Here is a 23,178-nt window from a genome sequence, read left to right as displayed (position 1 = left end):
CCAGTGACCTTGGACCATCTTATAGCATTGTTTGTTCTGCCTGGCGGTGGCCCTCCAGGGTTGTTTTCCATTATCCGCTACCTGATCCGTTTAGCTGATGGGTGACAGGGATTAGCTGTGGGATCTTACACATGTAAGGCATGTGCGCTTTCCCACTGAGCTTTAGCATTTCCTTTATTTTATTTATTTATAAGAGCTATGGTGGCGCAGTGGTTAGAATGCAGTATTGCAGGCTAATTCTACCAGCTGCCAGCAGTTCGATCCCCACCGGCTGAAAATGAGGACCCTATTTCAGGGCATTAGGCCGACTGTGCTGTTCAGACAGTATATAGTTAACTGGGAATTGGGAGCTGTTCCCCTTAAGGGGATGCCTCATGGGAAATGTAGTTCATGTCATGTGGTCACATCTGTAATCCTGATTGGTCACTGAATTGACCTCTAGTTGGGTTAGGGAAGCCTTTGTTCTATTCCTTGCCTGGACCCAGCAGCGTGCTGGATCCCGTGCTGTATCATTATGGGATGAAGATAACCATATTTTCACACTATGAAGACAACTATGCAAAGATTGAACATTAGATGAATCTCAACATATCTGTGAGTTATACCTTGAGGATGCCTGGTGTGATCCAATAAAGAAACTTTGTATGGAAGTCTTTGTAGAGTTTAACTACTTATCTTGGGTATTTTTTTGGAAGATAAATATTGCCTAAGACAAGACACTGACTCTGTAAACTGCTTAGAGAGGGGGAGGCGGTAAATAAGTCAAACTGCTATGGTTATTTATTTGTACAAGTGTATTTCAATCAAGAGCTGCCTAAACGAAAGCCCTGCCAACTTTCTTTCCATTCCCTTAGCCTCTTCGCTCCCCGTTCATAATCTAGCCTGCAAAAACATCTCATCCATAGGCAGTCCTCGACTTATAACCAACATTTTCACTGCTAAGCAAGGTAGTTGTTAGATAAGTCACACCTGACTATGACATGTTTTGCCACTAGTTGTTAAGCAAGTCACTGCAAAGCTTAAGTAAATCACGAGGTCATTCAGCAAATCTGACTTTCCCCATTGACTCTGCTTGTTCGAAGTTACAACGGCAGTGAAAAAAGTAACCTGTGACCAGTTTTCACACTTTTGACCATTGCAGCATCCTCAAGGATCCAAATTTGGGCTTGTCAGAAGGTCACCCAAAGGTGATTACATGACCCTAGGACACTGCAACCATCATGAGTCAGTCACCAAGTGGCTGAATTTTGATCATGTGACCATGGGGATGCTGCAATGGACATAAGTGTCATGCCCCTGTCAGAGTCTGAATCCAAGGAGGAAGACAAACAACTGACAGGGAATGGGGGCGTGGCTCCGATGGCTGTGGAAGAGACTGAGGAAGGGCAAAGTCCAGCTGGACAAAGCAGGGGAGAGGTAGAACAAGGGAGAGAGAGTTCAGAGGAAGACCCAGGCCCACCCCCTCTTCAACCTAGGGCACGCAGGGAGGAACGGAGAAGAGAGCAACGTGGGTTCCGTGGTTTACGGGGGAGGAAAGGGCCCTGATTCCCTTCATTAGCCACGCCTGGGAATGAAAGTTTATAAGAACTGAAATCTAACTGCAGCAGCTGCTGGGAGCAAACGTAACTTTATCCTGTGTTGCCGTTGCTTATCTGTGTTCCTGGCGTCTTCCCAACTGTGTGAGTTTTGCCATGCCTTCATGTCTGGAATTCTTGCTCCTGTCCTGCCAAACTAATTACCTCAGTTTGGCTTGATTGGACTTAACATTACAGTTTTTGTTGACCATGTTTTGGACTTGATTCTCTGCAGCCAAAGGCTGTTCCTGGGAGAGTTTTTCTCCAGCCAGAAGGTAATCAGGACATTGGGGGCAAAGTTAGAGCTAATAAAGGGACTCCTACTGATTATCTGATGGTGTTGCCCTTGTGCCACACCCCAGGTCATCACAATAAGTGTGAAAAATGGTCATAAGTCACTTTTTTCAGTGCCATTGTAACTATGAACAGTCACTAAATGAACTATTGTTAGTAGAGGACTACCTGTGCTAGCTATCTAGGACCGCATGTGGCCCGCAGACTGGACGTGCCTGCTTTAAGTTGAAAAACTGCATTTGCTGACATTTTTCCCTCTTGTCCAGTATTTCACCCCCAGAAATTTCCCAACCATCTTTGGCTCCCTCATAAATTATAAACTATTATCACAGCCTGTTATTTCATGCTGTTCAGTGTGTTCTCACATGCAGGCCTCTCTCAGCAGGGACATGGTATAATGTAATCTAATTTTGAAATCTCAAATTTTGGCATTGTTTCTGAAAAGGTAGGACGCAGGAAAGCAAATCAATGAACTTGTAGGGTAATTTTCTTAGAATGGAAAGGCAATTAGTGAGATTTCTGGGTTAGGGAAACGAGTGAGTGGGGATAGGAGACGAAAGAAACTTTTAAGAGAAATCTTAAGACTTCTCGGCCTGGAAAAAGTCTGTTTAAACACAATCAAAAGCATCGTATCATGCAGCATCTTCAAACAAAGAAGGAGTTGCAAACTTTTTAAAAAAAACAACCTGATCAAGATCGCACAACTAAGGCAAGGAGGCTGATATACACGTTCTCACAATGGAAGCATGGGTTGTGAAGTGACTACCTGAGATGGCGAAATCGACTGATTAAAGATAATTATTTTCTTTGTACGTGGAAAAACATGTTTGGACTTTGGGCTTGATAAAGATAAAAATAAAGTTTTACTTTGGGATCTGATGATCAGATAAGTTTTAATTACAGAAATGTTGTACACTAGTGAAGCTTAATAGATACACCTTTTATTTTAAGCTTTTATGTATCTGTTTAAATTTAAAGTAGAGTTTGGTTTCTTATAACTGATTATAGAAATATTTGGTAATAGGTGTATTTGTGGAATTGTTAGTATGGTGCATTTATTGGTTATATATTTTATTTAAAGTAAGAGACTATGTTATTATATATTGTTTGACTGTTCAGTATGTATAACTCATATTTTTAGTTTTGTGTATTTTTAGTTTTTTGGTTTAATTTTATTTTTTAACTGTATCCCTGATAAAGAGAGTTGGAAGTAATTTTTTCCACATGTTATTTTTGGTGGGGTTTTTTTTTAAAGGTCACTTTATAAATTGTCCCTGTTGTCTCCATCCCCTTTTTCCTATTGTGATGTGTTGCCGTTATGTATTTTAACTTTTTAATTTTTGAAACTTAATTAAACTTCTTTAAACCCAAATCAGGGATATGGTCAAAACTTATTTTCCAGGCCTTGCTCTTTTATTTTATTTGGGCAAGCCATCTACGGAGGGCTGAAGCAGAATGTGATGACCCAGGGTGGGATACAAAAGAAATACAGTCACAAAAACAGGTAAAACCCTTTTATTCCTTCACTTTGCTTCAAAGCTCCAAATATCCAAATATCCCCAGCAAGCAGTTACAAAAAGGAGGCAATGCCGTTTAAACTAAAAATGCCTATAAATTATAAAGAGTACAAACAACACAAACCACACTGAAGCAATTAAGGGAACCAGGAAAAAGGGGCTTGAAGAGGTCCACAGATATCGAAACACACACTGAGAAGGATGCCAAACTGAGGTAAGAACGGACAGATTAGAAATATTTCCCCATTTTGTTTCCAGCACTGGCCCATACGCATGTCTTTAACCGGTTCTCAAGTTGCAGCCCATGCAGAGGATCAAGGCCCTTTCCTCCCCCGTAGACCACACCATTCACGTCTCTCGCTTATCCTCTCCGCCCTGCGTGCCCTAGGATGGAGAGGGGATGGGCCTGGATCTTCCTCTGACTACCCAACCAGCCTCTGCCCTTCCCAGGCCTCCTCCCTAGCACAAAATTGAGACTCTCTTCTGTAGATTGAAAAGTCATTGCGAAAAAAGATTAGATGGAGAACTCCTCATCTAAAATATTTGTTATATCTTTTTCTCTTTATCTCTTTCTGAGAAAGCTTGTGATTATTTGTAGGCCCATTATGTAAGGGGAAGAGAATTTATCAGGGTTTTTTTTTTTAATTTTCTTTGCAGCATCCAGCCCAAGTGGATTTTTTTTCTTTTTGTATGTTCAGTGTTAGACTTACAGGTAATCCTTGACTTATTTTCATTTACTGACCATTCAAAGTTACAACAGCATGGACTTATGACCATTTTTCACACTTAGAACCACTGCAACTTCCCTAGGGTGACGTGATGAAAATTCAGATGCTTGGCATCCAATAAATATAGAGCACTGCACAACAGAACAACCAGACACAAGGACAGTTTTTTCCCGAACGCCATCTCTCTGCTAAACAAATAATTCCCTCAACACTGTCCAAATATTTACAAAGTCTGCACTGCTATTACTATTAACCCTCCCATCCTTCTTTTCACCCATCTGCTTCCACTTGTGACTGTATGACTGTAACTTCGTTGCTTGTATCCTTACGATTTATATTGACTGTTTCCTAGAATGATTTGATTGTTTATGGTACCCTATGATTATTATTAACTGTTGTACTTTATGTGTCTTGACTCTTGACAAATGTATCTTTTCCTTTTATGTACACTGAGAGCATTTGCACCAAGACAAATTCCTTGTGTGTCCAATCACACTTAAGAATTATTCTTTCTTTCTTTCTCTTCTTTCTTTCTTTCTTTCTTTTTCTTTCTTCTTTCTTTCTTTCTTTCTTTTTTCTTCTTTCTTTCTTTTTCTTTTCTATCTATCTATCTATCTATCTATCTATCTATCTATCTATCTACCTACCTACCTACCTACCTTTCTATCTATCTATCTATCTATCTATCTATCTATCTATCTATCTATCTATCTATCTATCTATCTATCTAAAGTGCATCACTTCCTGCACTAAACTATGCCCAAAGCTCCTATGTCCTGGCTCCTTGGACATCAGCCAAGCCAAGGCATAGCCTTGCTATTTGGGCTCGCTTCTCTCCTGTTTCCGAGAGGACCCCCAAGCTGATGCCCATCTGCCTTCCAGAAGCATCAAACCGCTCACTTGCAGGTTAGCAGACGGCGGTGGGGATAATCTCTCTTCTCTCCCCACCGACACGTGTGCTTGACATAACATCAGCTGCGGCAAGTCACATTACAGCACAACGTGGACGGGAGGTGGGGCGAATAAGTGGGTCACATCCCATCCCATGCTTACGTTGTTGATGTCTAAGGCTGCAAATTAACCAAGCTTCTGCTGGAGAGCAATGCTGGATCAGAGGATTACGGCTGAGGGTAACAAATACATCCAGGCTCTCTGACTGCAGATGCTCTGATCTGATTGATACAAACTGCAGGTAGTCCTCAACCATAATCAAGCCCAAAATTGATGCCGCTAAGGGAAACACTTGTTTAGTGAGTTTTCTCCCAATTGATAACCTTTCTTGCCACCGTTGTTAAGCAAATCCCTGCAACCGTTAAGGTAGTAACACAGTGGTTAAGTGAATTCAGTTTCTCCACTGACCTGGCTTGTCAGAAAGTCCCAAAAGAGGATGACATGACTCTGGGACATTGCAACTATCATAATACTAGTCAGTTGCCAAGCATCCGAATTTTGATTGAGGACTAGTAGCATAGCCGTCTTCCAGAAACTAAATTGGACTCCTCAGTGATGGCCTTTTAGAAGGTTGCGAAGTCCAAAGGCTTCAGTCAAAGAATGGTCCACAGTCCTTGATTTGCAATCATTCCTTCAGTGACTGTGCTGGTTAGACAGTATATAGTTAGTTGGGAATGGAGGCTGTCCCCTTAAGGGAATGCTTCATGGGAAATGTAGTTAATGACTCATGGGAGATGTAGTTCATGTCATGTGGTCACATCTGTAATCCTGATTGGTCACTGAATTGACCCCTGGTTGGGCTGGGGGGAGTTTTGGTCATTCCTACCTGGACCCCAGCATCGTGCCGGAGTCTTCCTTTGCTGTATCGTTATGGGATGAAGATAACTATCTTTTCACACTATGAAGACAACAATGCAAAGACTGGACATTAGCTGAATCTCAGCATAACTGTGAGTTATACCTTGAGGGTGCCTGATATAATCCAATAAAGAAACTTTGTATGGAAGCCTTTGTAGTGTTTAACTACCTGTCTCTATATTCAGCCAGAAAACTAGAGAGAAGATAGTGACCGTTTTAAAATTACAAAGGCACTGAAAAAAGTGACTTATGATCAAGTCTCACACTTACGATTGTCACAAGTATCCCTATGGCCACATGAAAAAAATTCAGGCATTTGACAATTGGCATGTATTTATGAGAGCTGCAACATCCTTGGGTCATATGATCACCAAGTATGATTGCCAAGTTGTTTGTCAATGATGCCAAAGATAAGAACTAATTTACAAGATTCTCTAAACGTGAACTAAGATGTCCACAAGTTGAGCTTCAGAGCTTCTTTGCTATCTGCAAAGAACACTTTTCCAAGCCTGGCTTTTATCCTCTTGAGGGAGGGGCCATTACCTTGCAGCCTTACCCCCGAGTCGCCTGTGCTGCTGTAATTGTTCTTTCCTCCGAGCAATCCTTCATGCACGTGCACTTGGCACAGGCTCCTCGGGGGCCTCCTCATCACTGCTGCCAGCCCCCACAATCTCTGAAGGCATCAGTCTACTCCCTAATGGTCCTGGCCCCTCACCAGAGTCCTCGCTCTCCTCAGCCATCTGCACCTGCTGCCGGCTAATCACAACAGAAAAATGGTTATAAGTCACTTTCTTTAGTGACATGGTAACTTCAAATGGTCACTAAATGAACTGTTGTAGATCGAGGACTACCTGTATCTTAAAAGCCAGAAAAAATATATGAAGACCCAACCTCAGAGTTTACCTTCGGTTATAAATTATTCTTTGCCGCTGGCAGATGTATCCACCACTGGAAAAGGTTTGCAGCCTTTAATGCCAACAATGATTCATGTTATATAACCTTTCAGCTACAATGCAAAAACCACCACCCCGAAGTGGTCATAAAAACCTAAAAATAGATCAGCCAATCTTCAAAATCTTCGGCTGATCTTGCTATGAAACCAAGCATTTCTGATTCTCGAGGTGCAATAATGGGTGTGTTGGTGCAAATCATTGCATTCAGACTCACACTATGGCAATTCATCCTGATCTGAACCTCGTTCAGGCTGAAAAAATATCAGTCCGACATTACTGGCAGTAATCACAAATCTCTCTATTAGAGGGCTTTTAAGAGGGACATATAATATTACAGGTAGTCCTTAACTTACAACCATTTGGGGTTTCTTTTTCTCCACCGCATGGGGAACACCCCCCCCCCCAAAAAAAAAGACCTGGTTGCTTTTATGATCCACAGGGAGTGGCTTCTGCTTCGGATCAAGCCTCAAAGCATTTCTTTCAAATCAGTTTCAAAGCAGACTCGTTCCTATTAATCACATCTCTCGACAGTTAATGGAAGGCCCATCTTATCTTTCACTGCATCATCGCCCTGGCGCCCTCTGATCCTTTAAAGGCAAGTGAAACAACAGTACAATTTGCTTTCTCGGGCCCAAATAATGGCCCTGACCTATTTCATTGGCTTCCATTGATTTCCCTCCCCATAAATCATACAGATGGCGAAGCAAACACCCAGGAAAGTTAATATTCTAAAGTGCTCAGGGCTTCTTCTGGAGGCTAGCAGCCCCTCCCCTTCTCTTAATGTACCACCCCCCCCACCCCACCCCCGGCTTTCATCTGATCCAGCTGCAGTCTGATCAATATACCCTTCCATTATGCCCCCTTATCAAGCCATCCTGCCTCCCCTGAAACAGGGGGAATGCTTCCTTTCTGCAGCCAGGGGAGGCTTTCACAGGTCAGCCAGTGTTTCCGCTGTATCAGCCAGATCAAAGCAAGGTCTTTCCAAAGGTTAAGAATACGTATCATGTTCAAAGGGGGTCGGTGGGCATTCCTGAGAACTCCTACCCAGCCCCAGAATGAAACATGGTGAAAAAAATACATAAACCCAGCAGAAATGATGTGAGAAATGTCAATTTCACAATCACTACTTATCTGAAAGAGACCTCTCCCCTCTAAGCCTCATGGCTTTCACACCTAGTTTTTTTTTTTTAAGGAAAACAGGTTTTTTTTTAAATATGCTTCTTTTTTGTTTTATGAGATAGCCCCATGTCCCACTGTTACACATTTTAGTTGTGGTTTTGGTCAAGGTGTCCCCAAAGATATTTTTCAAGAGGAAACCGGACTTTCTGATTTTGCTTTGAAGATATTTCACTTCTCATCCAAGAAGCTTCTTCAGCTCTCTTGCATGAGAAGCGAAACGTCTTCAGAGCAAAACCAGAAAGTCCGCATTCCTCTTGAAAAAGTGTCTTTGGGACAACCATGGCCTGGATGACTGAGAATCTCCGTAGACTTTTGGTCAAGAATGTTACCGCCTTCCTTCTGCCTAACTTGAGAATCTACTTCTTAGGTAGTCCTTGACTTACGACTGAGCTGGAAAAGAGAATGACCTGGATTCAAAGTTCCAAAGTTGGGTCCTCTTTGTAATCATGTGACTGGGAACCTGGCGACAGTGCCGCATTTATGGCCAATGGCAGCGCCCCACAGTTACGTGACCACATTTTGTGACGGCAATCTCAGTTTTTGGTAAAAACCCACCCTCAGCGTATCATTGGTTTGTTTAATTATTGCAGCACCCATTTTACAACTGCTGTATTCAATTAACAACCACCACAAAAAAAGTTCATAAAATTAAGTCAACCCCCTGGCTGACCCATTTTATTACGATTACAACACACAACCCTAATGGGCAGGCTCTGTTATGGTTATATGTTGAGGACTAACTGTGTTTGGAAGGCTGTCAAGTTCCTAGACAAAGCTATAGCTTGCAGAACTTGGTTGATAACCCTGTTCTCATTTTTAATTGTTTCCAATTTGGTTTTTCTGTGTTTAAAATTTTGTATCTGTGTTTCATTGCTTAGGTACTTTAAATAAAGAAAAATGAAAGTTACTATATTTATATACCACTGTTTTACAGAATCAACAGAGAGAGAGAGACTGTCCCAAAGAGAGGTGTGCGTTGTAAGGATCCAATTCTGCTTGTGCTCTTTACAAGCCTTCAGTGTCCCTGCAAAAGTTTGCTACCAAATATTTGTTGTTACACAAGAAGATTATTAATTAGATGATTTGGGGGCAATCATGCTAACTACATTTAATTTAAATGTTATGTAAATGTCAAGGCAAGTTAATTAAATGTCACTTTCATTCAGTTGTGTTGGGTTTTGCTACCTTGTATGCTATCAGGACATGTGTCTAACCCCAGAAAAAAAATTCTGCTGTGTGCAAAACGAGGCTCTCAAAGGGTTGCTGAAAGCACATGCATGTACGCAAAGAGATAGTATTTCTGTTGGAAATCTCTTGCTCTAATCCCAAGTCGGGGACAGCCAGTAGTAATTATGATTGTTTCAGGTCTATTTAGCCAATCTGAATGGGAAATTGCTTCAGAGGGAGAGGATTTGCTTGCATTTGATTCATGGACAATGGTTTTACTAGTTATGTCATAAGAAACAGGGAGGGACTTCTGTTAAGAGAGAACAAGGAATAAAACTGCAAGTAGCTAGAAGCCCACTGACAGATTTACCATAACAGCATTGGTTACTTGCACTGATAGTCCTCAATTTACAACCATAACCGAGCCCAAAATTTATGCTGCTAAGTGAAACATGTATTTATGAACTTTGCCTCATTTTATGACTTTTCTTGCTGCAGTTGTTAAGTGAATCACCGCAGCTGTTAAGTTAGTAACATGGTTGTTAAGTGAATCTGGCTTGCCCATTGACTAGAAGGTTGCAGAAGGGAGTCATGTGGCCCTGGGACACTGCAGCCGTCATAAATATGAGTCCGTTGCCAAGTATCTGAACTTTGATCGCATTACTATGGAGATGCTGCAATGGTCAGAAGTGTGAAAAATAGCCATAAGTCTCTTTTTTTCTCTGCAGTTGTAACTTTGGATGTTACTAACCGTTACAACTGTTGTAATTTGAGGATTAGCTGTAATGCCCACAATGCTACACAGTCAAAGCATTGCCTGGATGCAAGCCAAGTTTCAGCTGCATTGCCCTAGGTGCCATTATGACTTTTTAATTCTTTTACTATACCCTGAAGACATTTCCATTCTTCCTTCCTCAATTAGTTTTAAGAGTTCCGTGTTTTGAAAAACTGAAATTATCCCCCATACACAACTCATCTATCGCTCAGATTCTCTGAAGATCAAACAGCTTGAAACTCACCAACACACCCATTAAGCCAGGAGAGGAGAATTCTGAGTGTGGACAGAGCCTTGCCAAGGGGCATGAAATTGCTGAGAATTTATGGAAAGAAACCAAAAATGTCTTCTTGAGAAAAGGATTAGGCTCGGTGCCACCCAGCCACACAAACAAATCTGCTGTTTGCCCCTTTCTGCTCGGCTGTTCTAAAAAGCAGACTTGGAAGTCAACCCAGGAAGTTTGCTCAACTCTGAAAAACTGGACAACTGGCAAACAATGCTTCTCTAGCTGGAGAGCCAGTCTTTCAGGTTCCACGTTGTGTAAAAACACCCCCAATTCCATTGCAAACAAGGAAACTGGAGCCAGTTTTCAACCTGCTGCCAGCTGGCAAAGGCCAGCCGTGAATTTATCCGCTAGCAAAGGGGAAAAAGTAGTTTAAGGACAGGGTGTGATGCAAGGCAGCCGAAAGCAAAACAGGGAGTTGTGCATTCATACTGTAATTGGAAAATGTATTTCCTGGAAGACATTGGATTGTTCCTTCCCAACAAGCTGGTTTTAGCAGCTGTTCTATCAAGCAAATCCAGCCTAAGGTATTCAGATATCCTGATGAGAATCAAGCATTGCCCTAAATCGATGTTTTTCAACCTCGGCAACTTTAAGACGCTGGGAGGTAAAGTTGCATGCAGGCTGGGGAACTCTGAGAAGTGAAGTCCGTGTATAATAAAGCTGTCAAAGTTGAAAAACACTGCCCTAAACAAAATAAGACTAGGTTGCTAATTGTAGCATGGCAGTTTGGGTTTCTCTCATCAGCAGTTTCATGTGTACAGGTAGTCAGTCCTCAGCTTACAACCACAACAGGGACCAGAATTTCATTCTGATGAAAGAGAAGTTCCCTTAGAATGGGGCTCTAGCATGAGTCCAAAAGCTTGAAAGACCAAACACCTCCGGTCCTGTGACCGACCCAGATTGGATCCTACAACATTATCCTGGGACGTGTATGTTTGCCTTCGTTCAGAAGAAATTTTAACAGAACAGAATAACAGACTTAGAAGGGGCCTTGGAGGTCTTCTAGTCTAACCCGTGCTCAAGCAGGAGAGCCTATACCATTTCAGACAAATGGTTGTTCAGTCTCTTCTTAAAAGCCTCCAGTGATGAAGCACCCACATTCCTGTTCTTCTTTGCCTTCCATCTTCCTTAGGGTTAATATTCTAAGTTTAGAGAAAAGGCAGATTTGCTGAGAGCATCTCTTCCAGCCTCCCCATAAGGAGTCCAGGAGAGAGACAGCAATTGTACTGAAGCAAGAACATCACATTTTCCTTATTTGATCCCACAATGCTCAATTCTTGATTTAATCTGAGGCCCATCCCAAGTTCAGGAGTTCTACTTCTTTTTATTGCAACAATTCAATTGTGTGTGGCTGTTTAGAACATCCCGCTGATTTCATGAGGACTTTTATACATACCAACTTGTGGCCTTTCCTGTAATTAATTAACTTGTTCCACTTGCTTGACCCAGTGATTCACCTGTCAGCTTTTACCACATAAAAGGCTACGGTAAAAGCAGCCTCAGAGCAGTTGCCAAACCTCTGATGATTTTATTTTGCCAAAATAAGAAAGTAAAAATTGTCAGTGGTTATATGTAGTATTTGTTCTCTTTAACAGGGAACTTATGAACATAAAACAGGAACGGAGAAATATTTGGCTTTAGAAGAACAAGTATGCCTGATAGTTTTTCTGCTCATTTTTAATTTTATTTGGAGTTTAGGGAATGTACTTAGCAATGGCTCTATTGTTAATGGTAGGTATTAAACTTCTAAAAATGGCTTATTTGTTTTCTGAAACAAAAAGATTTGTGAGCTGAAATGTGATGGGTTTCCTTTAAATAATTTTATTTACATTCTAGGATTATCTGTTTCATATATTTTTTTTTGCAATTAAACTACAAACTAGCTCTATTTCTATCTTGTTATATTGTTACTTTCAGCTTTGGTATAGTCATAATACAGCTTATTTTTAGTCATTGATTTACACAGAGTATACCAATATAACAAAAACAAGATATAACATTGAACATTTGAACAAAATCAAAGTAGATGAACCACTAAAAGGAAAGAGAGAAATTGCATTAATTGTTTTACAGGGCATAAATTTGGACTGTACTAAGTTTTGCCTCTGGGCTCTAGACCTCAAATCTTCTTGTTGCGATAGTGTATCTCAGGGGTGTCCAACATTGGCAGCTTAGAATAGAATAGAATAGAATAGAATAACAGAGTTGGAAGGGATCTTGGAGGTCTTCCAGTCCAACCCCCTACCTAGGCAGGAAACCTTACACCACTTCATTATCTAACATCTTTTCTAAAACTGCCAGTGTTAGAGCATTCACAACTTCTGGAGACAAATGGTTCCACTGGTTAATTGTTCTAGCTGTTAGGAAATTTCTCTTTAGTTCTAGATTGCTTCTCTCTTTGATTAGTTTCCACCCTTTGCTTCTTGTCCTGCCCCCAGTGCTTTAGAGAATAGCTTGACTCCCTCTTCTTTGTGGCAGCCCCTGAGATATTGGAAGACTGGTCTCATATCACCCCCTAGTCCTTCTTTTCATCACACTAGAACATACCCAGTTCTTGCAACCATTCTCAATCCCCTAATCATCTTTGTTGCTCTTCTCTCCACCCTTTCTAGAGTCTCAACATCTTTTTTACATTGTGGTGTTCAAAACTGAATGCAGTATTCCAAGTGTGGCCTTATGGACTTTATGGACTTCAACTCCCAGAATTTCCTAGCCAGCTGGGGAATTCAGGGAGTTGAAGTCTACACCTCTTAAGGTGGCCATGTTTTTTTTTAAAAAAAACTGTTTTTAAAACATGATGAGTAGAAGTATTTTCAATATTTTTTTAAAATGGATGAAGAATTCTGGGTGCTGAAGTCCACAAGTCAAAAAGTCACCAAGATTGGACATTCCTGGTGTACTTCGATGGTGCAAATTAAAATGCTCATAAGCCCCTAAATTGCAATAGAGTCAGATATGGAGTTCTGGAAAGCCTTTAAGATCTAACTCTGATCCCAGATCTGGCAGATCCCCATCCTTCTGGCCTCCTCATGACCTATGGATGGCTTTTCTCTACAAGTATTAGGATAGGGTGAGAATGGGGTCCAGGGAACCTCTTTAATATCGTTTATTTCCTGGATGCCTGGGGATGAGCCATGTTGGATGGCAGCCAGATGTTAGCTTTTCTGTTGTTGTTTTTTATGGCTTTTATTGTTTTGTGATTGCTTAAGAGCTGCTCAGAGTTATGCTGCATAAGGTAGGCGTCTATGTACATCAAAGAGATTAATCAATAGGTAAAGTCAAAAGAGGAAGTCTTTTGGAAAATAAGCATCTTCTTCTGGTGGTGAAGAAGAGGTAAGTCTGTCAGGGAATTGCACAACAGGTGTCCAAAATGAAAAAGATGCTGATACGAACTTGTTGTTTTATATAAATATTATGTTTACATCTGTATTTACAGCAGACAAGACAGTCAGGCAAACAGGAGCGCCCTGAGGTAAATCACAGAGCCTACAGGGCCCACAGAAGGGAAAAGCGGAAAAGGGGAAACGCCCCCCTCCCCACCCATAACAACCAATCACAGCGCAGATTGCCTCAGGCAAGAGTAGCCCTCTCCAATCAGTCACGGATAATCACCGTGTGTTCTGGCTCATTGTACCGCCCCATTGTTCAAGCTACTAAATTTAAATATCATAGCTTAATCATTGACTTTCAGCCATGCATTTAGCAACTATTCAAAGTTACGGTGGCACTGGAAAAAAATCAACTTAGGAATAGTCCTCACACTTATGACCATCACAGCATTCCCGTGGCCGGATGAGTGGTTATTAAATGAATGGTTGTAAATCAAGGATTACCTGTACAATGTATAATACAGGTGGTCCTTGACTTACCACCTTTTGTTTAGCCACCAAAGTTACAATGATACTAAAAGATATTGTCCTGCCCCTGGTGGAGACTGACTCCGAGGGAGAGGCGGAACAGCCGACAGGGAGTGGAAGTGTGGCTCCGGAGGTTGGGGAGGAGGCTGGGGAAGGGCAGAGGCCGGGTGGGCAGTCAGAGGACGACCCAGGCCCATCCCCTCTCCATCCTAGGGCATGCAGGGAGGGGAGGATAAGGGAGAGACATGAATGGCATGGCCTATGGGGGAGGAAAGGGCCTTGATCGTCTTCATGGGCTGCTGCTGTGACAACTGGATAAGAGGACATACATGCGTACGGGCGAGTGCTGGAAACAAAGCGTGGAAATATCTCTAGTTTATTGTTCCTCTCTGAATTTGGTGGTCCTTCCCAGTGTGTGTTCTGATATCTGTGGATGTCTTCCAGCCCTTATCTTGCCTGGTTTGTGTTGTTTTTTTACTCTTTATGATTTAAACGGCATTTCCTCCTTCTTGTAACTGCTTGCGTGGGATTTTTTTGTCTCCAGTCAAAGATATTTGGAGCTTAGAAGCAAAGTGAAGGAATAAAAGGGGCTTCACCTGTTTTTTGTGACTGTGTTTATTTTGTATCCCACCCTGGGTCATCACAGATATTGACTTATGACCAGTCCTCACATTTATGATAAAGCAGCTTTTGCACAGTCACAAGATCAACATTCAGCTGCTTGGCAACTGGCATGTATTTATAATGATTGCAGCATCCTGGGATCACATGACGTGATGATCATTTGCAGCCTTCCCCATTGGTTTCGAACAAGCAAATGGGGAAAGACAGATTTGCTTAACGACTGCATGATTCACATAACTGCAGTGATTCACTTAACAACCATGGCAAAGATTGTAAACAGCAACAGCAATAGCACTTATATACCACTCCTCAGTGGTTTACAGCCCTCTCTAAGTGGTTTATTGCCCCAAACAATATACTGACCTCGAAAGGATGGAAGGCTGATTCAACCTTGAGCCTGTCAAGATGAAAGGAATCGAACTCCTGGCAGTGTGAGCAGAGTTAGCCTGCAATACTGCTTTCTAACCACCACAGCTCTTAAAGTCAGGTCATAAAAGTCAGATGTGACTCACTTAACAACTGCCTTGCTTAGCAAGGGAAATTCTGGTCCCAATTGTGGTTGTAAGTCGAGGACTAGCTGTATTCAGTGCAGTCCTGGTGTTGCAGTAATATTATCTGCCAAACCATCAGAGCATTGGCAGCCATATTCTCCTTGCTCTGGCAAGTAAATTAAGGGATAGTAAGGCTCCTCCTTCCCAAGCACCGCCACCATTCCTGAAGGGTTAGCAGCATGGAGAACCTTAGCACACAGAGTAAATAATCAAGCACAGCCAATTTCTTCCCTTTTCTTTGACAGGGTGTCCTCTCTCAGAGCTAGCAATTTAAACGGCAATGTTATTCTCCAAGTTTATATGACTCTCTAATTCAATGGTTAAAAGTCTGCATTGCAACTCGCAGGAATGTTTCTTGTTGAAATCACTGGTTTGCAATCTACTCCCGGTACTGGATCTACATAGCCAGTAGTAAGTATTGCGGGGGTTCAGTAAAGTTTAGATCCAAGTATAGGTAGTCCTTGACTTACAACCACAATTGTGCCCAGAATTTTTGTTGCTAAGTGATACATTTTTTAAGTGAATTTTTCCCATTTAATGATTTTTCTTGCCATAGTTCTTAAGTGAATTGGGCTTCCCCATTGATTTTTGTTTATAAGATTGCAAAAGTTGATTGCATGACCCCGGGACACTGGAACCACCATAAATATCTGAATTTTGATCACATGAGGATGCTGAAATGGTCATAAGTCATTGTTTCAGTGCCATTGTAACTTTGAATGGTCACTAAATGAACTGTTGTAAATTGAGGACCATCGGTTATTTGCTGAGCCTAATATTCCGGGCATGGATGCAGTGCTCCTGTTAATGTGCAAACAGGTGCTTGTACAAGCTGAGACAGCAATACAAGCATCAGGCCCAATGTTCAGGAAGTTAAACTGAAGGTTACGGTTGTACCTGCCATTCACAAAGTACCCTACCATTCAAATCCTGAAATATCCATTTTTAATACAGTATCCTAGATCACCGAAGATTTATGCTTTTCAGCCACGTGAACCAAACTGCTGAGAATCAGCACCATCAGAGGAATGTCAGAGTTTGCAGAAATAAAAAGAAGAAAATTAAAAAGGGGTGTTAACTTCCCTTTCACAAAAGCAAGCTCATGAGAATTGAGCATGCTTCGTGATTACAAAGTGCTGAGTCTGGCTAGGTAAGTGTCTGATCAGTCCCAAAAACCGAGCACTTCAACTGAAACTTCTTGTTGCAGTTCCCATTTTAAACAATATTAAACAGAAATCTATTTGCACACATCAGCAGTCACATGATAATGACTAAGTTATTCATTTCTTTCTCTTTTTTTCCCCAATCAGCACTGTGTTAAAAATTCTCCGGCTTTCCCCCCAACCTTGTGGTCTATTTATTGACCAAGCTGCATTTTCCAAGCAACTTGCTGCACGTTCAACTGGCAATGTCAAAACTGCTGATGAATCAGCATTGTCAGAGCCAAACCAGAATTTTCTTAAAGTTTCTAAGAAGGAAAAATAGATAGTGTTTTTCTGTCAAATTTTGCTTCATGTTTTTCCCAAAAATATTTTTTGCTTTTTTTGACATTTGCATTTCTGATGCAAAATTTCTAATATTCCCCCTGGAAACATATTTATCCAATTTATCTCTTACTAAATAAGAATGGTAAAAATAATCAGTATGATACAGCCTTTTCTAATTGGTGTAACCAGTTTCATTAAGAACATAAGCTTCTCTTCTCTTCTCTCCTCTCCTCTCCTCTTGTGTGGCTCACCATTGGATGGATAGAGGATAGACTGATGTAGGCTTTAAATTGGGGTGATGTGGGAGAAAAGAGAGGGATACACAGGCTGATGGTGCAGCGGCAAGTTATACATGATCCAGATTAAATAAATAAATACACACACACACACACACACACACACACTTTATTAACAACTGTAATGTGTTTAAAATTCACTGTGTTTGCTGAGACTTTTTGGGATCACTGGAAATCTTTTGATGTATGAATTCAGCAATATCCCCACTCAACAGGGCTTTTAAAATCTGAGTTTGCCAAAACAGTCACTTTGAAGTAGCTATGTTAATAACAATTTCTTCATCAACGAAATCTAACGAGAACGGATATGTGAAAGATAGGAAAAATCCCCACAAATGCTTTTTAAATGCTCTCCCAAAGGAACCACGCAGTGATGGGATTCAATTTTTTTTACTACCGGTTCTTTGGGCATGTCTTGGTGGGCACAGCAGAGGAAGGATACTGCAAAATCTCCAGTCAGAGGTGGTATTTGCTGGTTCTTCGAACCACTCAAAATTTCTGCTACTGGTTCTCCAGAACTGGCCAGAACCTGCTGAATACCACCTCTAAACCACAGGCCAAAAACATCAGCCTTCCACTTCTTATAATGTTTATTAGATGTCTGTGTGCTTTCCCTTATGCAGCTCTCAAACAAACCATTTTCCTTTTTTGTCCAAAAAAGCAGCCTTGACTACTCAAATATTTAACTGAAATAGGATAAGCTCTTGTAATGGGCTTAAAGGGCAGTTTGTGTGTACTTGGGCCATCTAAGTGGTACAGAATTCAAATATGAAGAGTCTTAGGTTTGCCCACTCTACTACAAACACTGACCTGGGAATAAGTCTCATTGAATTCCACAAGATTTTCTTCTGAACAAACAAGGGTAGGATTATGTGGATTTTTAACCTACAATTTAAAATCAAAAGCCTGCAGTCTCAAATCTGATGCTAGGCTTGAAAGGGAAACAACTGAGTGAAGGATTCAAGAGCAAATGAGGTGACCTGCGATTCTCTGCTGGCATCCTTAGCTTTCTTTGATTACTTGCTAGCCGCTTTGTTGGGGAAGAAATGCTATAGCAGGGTTATTCAAATTTGGCAACTTTATGAGAGGACTTAGCAAGCTAGGGAATTCAGGGAATTAAAGTCCACACATCTTAAAGTTGCCATGTTTTAAAAAACTCTGTTTTATAATAAAGACCTGATGAGCAGAAGTATTTTCGGTATTTTTGAAAGTTAACACACAACTAAGACCACGACCAACACCTTTCAGGTGTCAGTGGAATTATAAATGACCATAAAATGTTTATATTGTTTGTCGATGTAGGAGAGATCCCATATGCTACATAAATAAATAAGTAAATATAAATGACCAGCTGAAAGATCAGAATTGCTCTCTGACAATTCTGTATGATTTTATCTTTTCATGTTCAATGTGCTTTGTTTTCCAATCTAAATGGATTTCCAAACTGATAATCAAGAATCCAAAATCTTATTCCCAACTGTTGTCAGCAAAACTGCACTTGTCATTTCATGATCTGCAGGCATCTAGACCTGCTATTATCTTCTTCTCTAATCAGCATGGCCAACTTTGCAAAATCTTGAGATTCCTCCCAGCAAGCACACACTGCACTCCCACCTCTTATTTCCCAGTGCACTAGCCCTTGATTTATAAGGCTGAGCCTGGAATTATAGTCATAAATCATTAAGCAGGTCACCACATGAACATGACTGATTATGCAACCTTTTTGCAATGGTTAAGTGAATCCTGCAGTTATTTTAAAAAATGCCATGGTTGTTATGTGAACACAATGTTAAGCAGACCCAGTTTAACCAGTGGGCATTATTTTTGGCTGAAACCAGAAATAAACACCTGTTTCTGTCTAAATAAGTTAAAAATTGCAGTCACATGATCATAGGATGCTGCAAATAAAGGGTGTCAAACTCGCAGTGTCATATTGTCATCGTGTGACATATTGTGACTTCCCCCACTTCGCTAAACTGGGGGTGGGCGTGGCCAGTGTGCGATGCATCCAACCTGCGAGGCAATACCCCTGCTACAAATGGTAATAGAGGCTGGTTGCCAAGCACCCAAAATACAATCATGTGGCTGCAGGGGCTGCACCATCAGAACATGAAATCCAGGTTCTAAGCACCTTTGTTTGGCTTTGTCACAATTTCAAATGACAGTTCAAATGGCTGAGCAACCAATTGTAAATATCTATCTGTTCCTCTTTTGGCATCAGTCTTCCTTCTTAGTGGATGCCTACTTGTCCAATCTGGGGACATCATCCTCATCTATCACTTGCCAAACATTATGCTGATTCTGGATAATGGGGGCTCTCGTTGGATATACGTATTGAAATGCTAGAATGCTGGTCTATGTTCACTTGCTAGGCTCAATTAAAGAGGTACAATAGAAGAAAAGACAGGGTTTATGCAAGATCCTAGCCCATATTGTATTTCTTCAGCATTAAATGCCAAACCTACCCAAAGCCAGTGTGTGTGCAACGTGTAGTAGTCTTTGATTTACAGACACAATTGAGCCCTAAATTTATGCTGCTATGTAAGAGATTTGTTAAACGAGCTTTGTCCTACTTTATGATCTTTCTTGCCACGGTTGTTAAGTGAATCCCTACAGTTGTTAAGTTAGTAACATGGTTAAGTGAATCTGGTTTCCCCACTGACTTTGCTTGTTACAAAAGGTGGTGCTGCAACCATCATAAATATGAACCAGTTGCCAAGCATCTGAATTTTGATCATGTGACCATAGGGATGCTACAATGGTCATACGTGTGAAAAACAATTTACAAGTCACTTTTTTTCAGTGCCATTGCAACTTCACAGTGCCAGTGCAAACTGTCACTAAATGAACTGTGATACATATATAAATGACTAAGCAAACCACAGTCTTGCACATGCTGGTTAATAAAGTTTGTGGATTTCATTGAGAAATCCCCTCATGCGCTTTTCCACAGGGCTGGATGTGGTTATGCAGCAGGGTTTGAAACATAACTGATGAAGCATAAGATCACATGACAGAACCTGACGCTACAAAAAGTTTCTGAAAAATTAAATAAGAAGCCAGTCAAGACCTTTTGCTAACTTGAAGAGTTCCAAGGTCACTTTTAAAATTCATGCTGCATCATTCAGACAATTCTTCCTACTTTCCTCTGTTGACTGACATGCCTAGTATTTCTGATTAAGCCAGCTCCAGTTAGGTTTATGTTTGTTGTGCAACAGAAATGTAAAAGGAAAACACAAATTCTGCGTTCTGGGAATATATAAGCCTCCCCTTGCTAAAATTTGCCATAAAGATAAAGTAAATAGCTGATATGCAAAACTCCAGGGTATACAAAGTATGCTATAGTGCTAGCATCTTCACAGTTTAACCCAGACAGTGTAGGAAGAATACACATACTAACAAGAGAGAGTTCTCAAATTATAAGGGAAACACAAGAGAAAATAATCTAATGAAATGTGCTAGTGGAAAACACTTAACTTTCTATTATCCTAGGAGGGACTTTCTCATCTTTTGAGAGAGAAAAATGGAGATGAACAAGAAACAGAATGCACAGGAAAGAGAAATATCTACAGAGCAGGATTTGAGAAGGAAAAGCTTCAATTAAAATATCTACTTCCAGATTTGCAAAGCTCCTTATGCAAATGACAGCCAGTAATTACACAACAAGCAGTTCGAGTATCTGACATTAGAACTTCCAAACCAATCTCAAGTAAGTAAACCACACATTCTTTCAGGGCTAAAACATCTGCTGATATCACCTATGAGAATGCTTCTTGGTAGCTGCTGTGAATTATGAGACCAATTTAGGAATACTGATTCTTCAGCCACGTACACCATAAAGTTGACACATTCTAAGCCTCGCTAAGGCGGTCTGCAGAGCTTCCTAAGTTTCAGGGTTGCTCTGCCCCAAGCTTGTCAAGTCTTAAGATCCCAGCTCCGTGATTGGTACTGTTAGTACTTGAGAGCACTCTCTCCATCTAGGGGTATACAGTACTTGCCAGCTAAGCATACATTACATGCATGCAATGAAGCAGCCACCAGTCAGCAAAGCTACTGTATTACCAAACCAGCATTATTTTTTAAAGTAACACAAGTCTTTTTTTTTTTTTAAGGAGATTGCCATATCCAACTCAAGCAGGATTGTAAATGCTTGTGATGGGAGATGATCCTTCTCAGCATTTCCTGGTTCTTTGAAGAAACCAAGATCCTTCTTAGTTTCCCCATCAGATTTAATAAATAAGTATTGCATCACTGTTGCCATAAAGTGGGGTTTTATGGATTTATATTTGTTATGATTTTTAATATTGTAAGCCACCCAGGTCAGTCACCTAAGTGCAAGTTGGGTGACCATATAGTATATATTGTTTAATAATTAAATGAATTTCTTTGCAAGATGGCTTTCATCATTGTCCCCAGTTGTGGTATTACAGCTACTCAGACCTTTAAACCCGCACTGAAAGTTGGGACGGCAGGTCTCTTGTAAGAAAAGTTCGTTTTGCCTTTCACCCTGTTGTAGGTTGCTGAACCACAAAATGCACCCAGCTCTGGCACAGGACCCAAGACACCAGATGTTCCCCAGGAAAAAATTCCTCAAGGTATAAACTTGGTTTCCTGGGCTGGAATTGGCTGAATTTACAAAACTCAAAAGTGGCAAGGGATAAACTTTTCGCAATCAAAATAAGGACGGCAGCAGTAGCCACAGTAAGAGCTGGGAGATTGGGGGGGGGGGCAACCAGCTGATTTTGGAACCTAAACACCTGTGCCTTCCCAGCCTTTTTTTCCCCCTCCCCTGAAAGGGGAAGGCACAAGAAACATTTCTGTGCTGAGCGAGGCATGAACAATCAGGAGTCTGCTGGCATCTTTTCCCATTGACAAATTTTAGGAAGAGGCTGCAGCGCTTTTCACCAAACGCACGGAGTGCTCTCTATGCATCTGATGGAGCGAGCTGCAGCTCAAGGAAAGCAAGCTGGTGCCTTTTCGTAAAAATTGCCAACTGGGAAAGGGACACCCCCCCGCAGACTCACGATTTTCTGCCAGCGTGGTTCTACCCACCGTCCTCCCCAGGGTCATCAACAAATCCAAATAGAGGCAGGCGCCTGTCCGCGCACCCGTCCATTAGCCATTCGGAATCCCTTTTCTGTTTCTCCCCCCGCATACAGCACTTTTCTGCTGATTAATGGCACCGGGAACGTCACCGCACCCCGGCGCTCAAAATGCAAAGTCATTCCAGCATCACCAAAAGAAGAAAATAAAAGCAGGTGACGCGAGTTGACAAGTTGCCCCGAGTTTGCTGCATCCCCTGCCCCCCCGCTCCATAACCCTCGTCTCGTGCATAACCCTACAAGAGAGCCAGTCCGACCCTCAGATCGGGGAAATCCCACCCATTCTAACCTCTCCCCCCCGCGCCTTTCTATTTGCAGCCATGCGGGCGCCTTCCCCGCAATAATCTACGAAATGCCAGCTCTGGGAGTGAGAAAGGAGAAGGATGATTCCCTTTTCATACAGCCCCCCCTCCTTTCCCCCCACCTGCAATGCCTTGGGAAGGAGGGAAACCCCTCTCCCCTCTCTCCCCCCACTCTGACCCACCCCCTGCCATCTTCCGCATCCTTCTTCCTTTCCAGCTGGCAAACCTGTCCCGGTCCTCCACCTCACCTTGTCCTTCGCAAATCTACCCTTACCTGCTGCCCCGCGCGGGTTCTTTGCCCAACAGGCCGGAGCGAACCTGAACGGCCGTGGGAAAGTTTTTTAACTTCTTCGGCCTTTAAAGGAGGCGGGGGAAAACCCAGCAGTTCCGCGCTTCCCCCCACCCCTTTCGGTTTCCAGCCGCTCCGGAGACTCCTTTCCTTTGCCACTTGCCCTGGGTGCCAACCTACCTCCTCTGACGTCACTCCAGCGGCCGGGACACGCCCCCTCCCCACCGCTCGCAGCGGTCATTGGCTAGCGGTCCTGCCCTTCATTTCCCTAGGGGCGCAGCCTTCCCGGAGCTGGCGGGTGCCGCAGGTGAAGCTGTGACGTCAGAGGCGAAGCCTCGGATTGTTTTCATTCTTCTTAAGGAGAACCCGAGTTAAGGTCTGTCCCCCA

General features: G+C 41.9%; 1 protein-coding gene across 9 annotated transcripts in view; it reads right to left on the bottom strand.

Annotated features, from left to right (window-relative positions):
- The window catches only part of EPB41 (erythrocyte membrane protein band 4.1), a 105,385-nt gene extending 82,408 nt beyond the window's left edge, over positions 1-22,977 (bottom strand). For 6 of the 9 annotated variants that reach the window (XM_087939801.1, XM_087939802.1, XM_087939803.1 and 3 more), the window contains exon 1: positions 22,776-22,960. The gene's annotated coding sequence lies outside the window, so the exon portion shown is untranslated. Of the gene's footprint in view, positions 1-22,775 lie in introns of all 9 variants that reach the window. The other 3 variants (XM_087939766.1, XM_087939768.1, XM_087939781.1) reach the window with 1 other exon arrangement.
- Between the last annotated feature and the right edge of the window lie 201 nt (positions 22,978-23,178).

Source organism: Pseudonaja textilis, chromosome 10, assembly GCF_049901715.1.
Source record: "Pseudonaja textilis isolate UNSWEBS1 chromosome 10, rPseTex1.2, whole genome shotgun sequence".
NCBI classification, from domain to species: Eukaryota; Metazoa; Chordata; class Lepidosauria; order Squamata; family Elapidae; genus Pseudonaja; species Pseudonaja textilis.
Note: the sequence above shows the minus strand (reverse complement) of the source record. Positions and strands in the feature narration are given on the sequence as shown.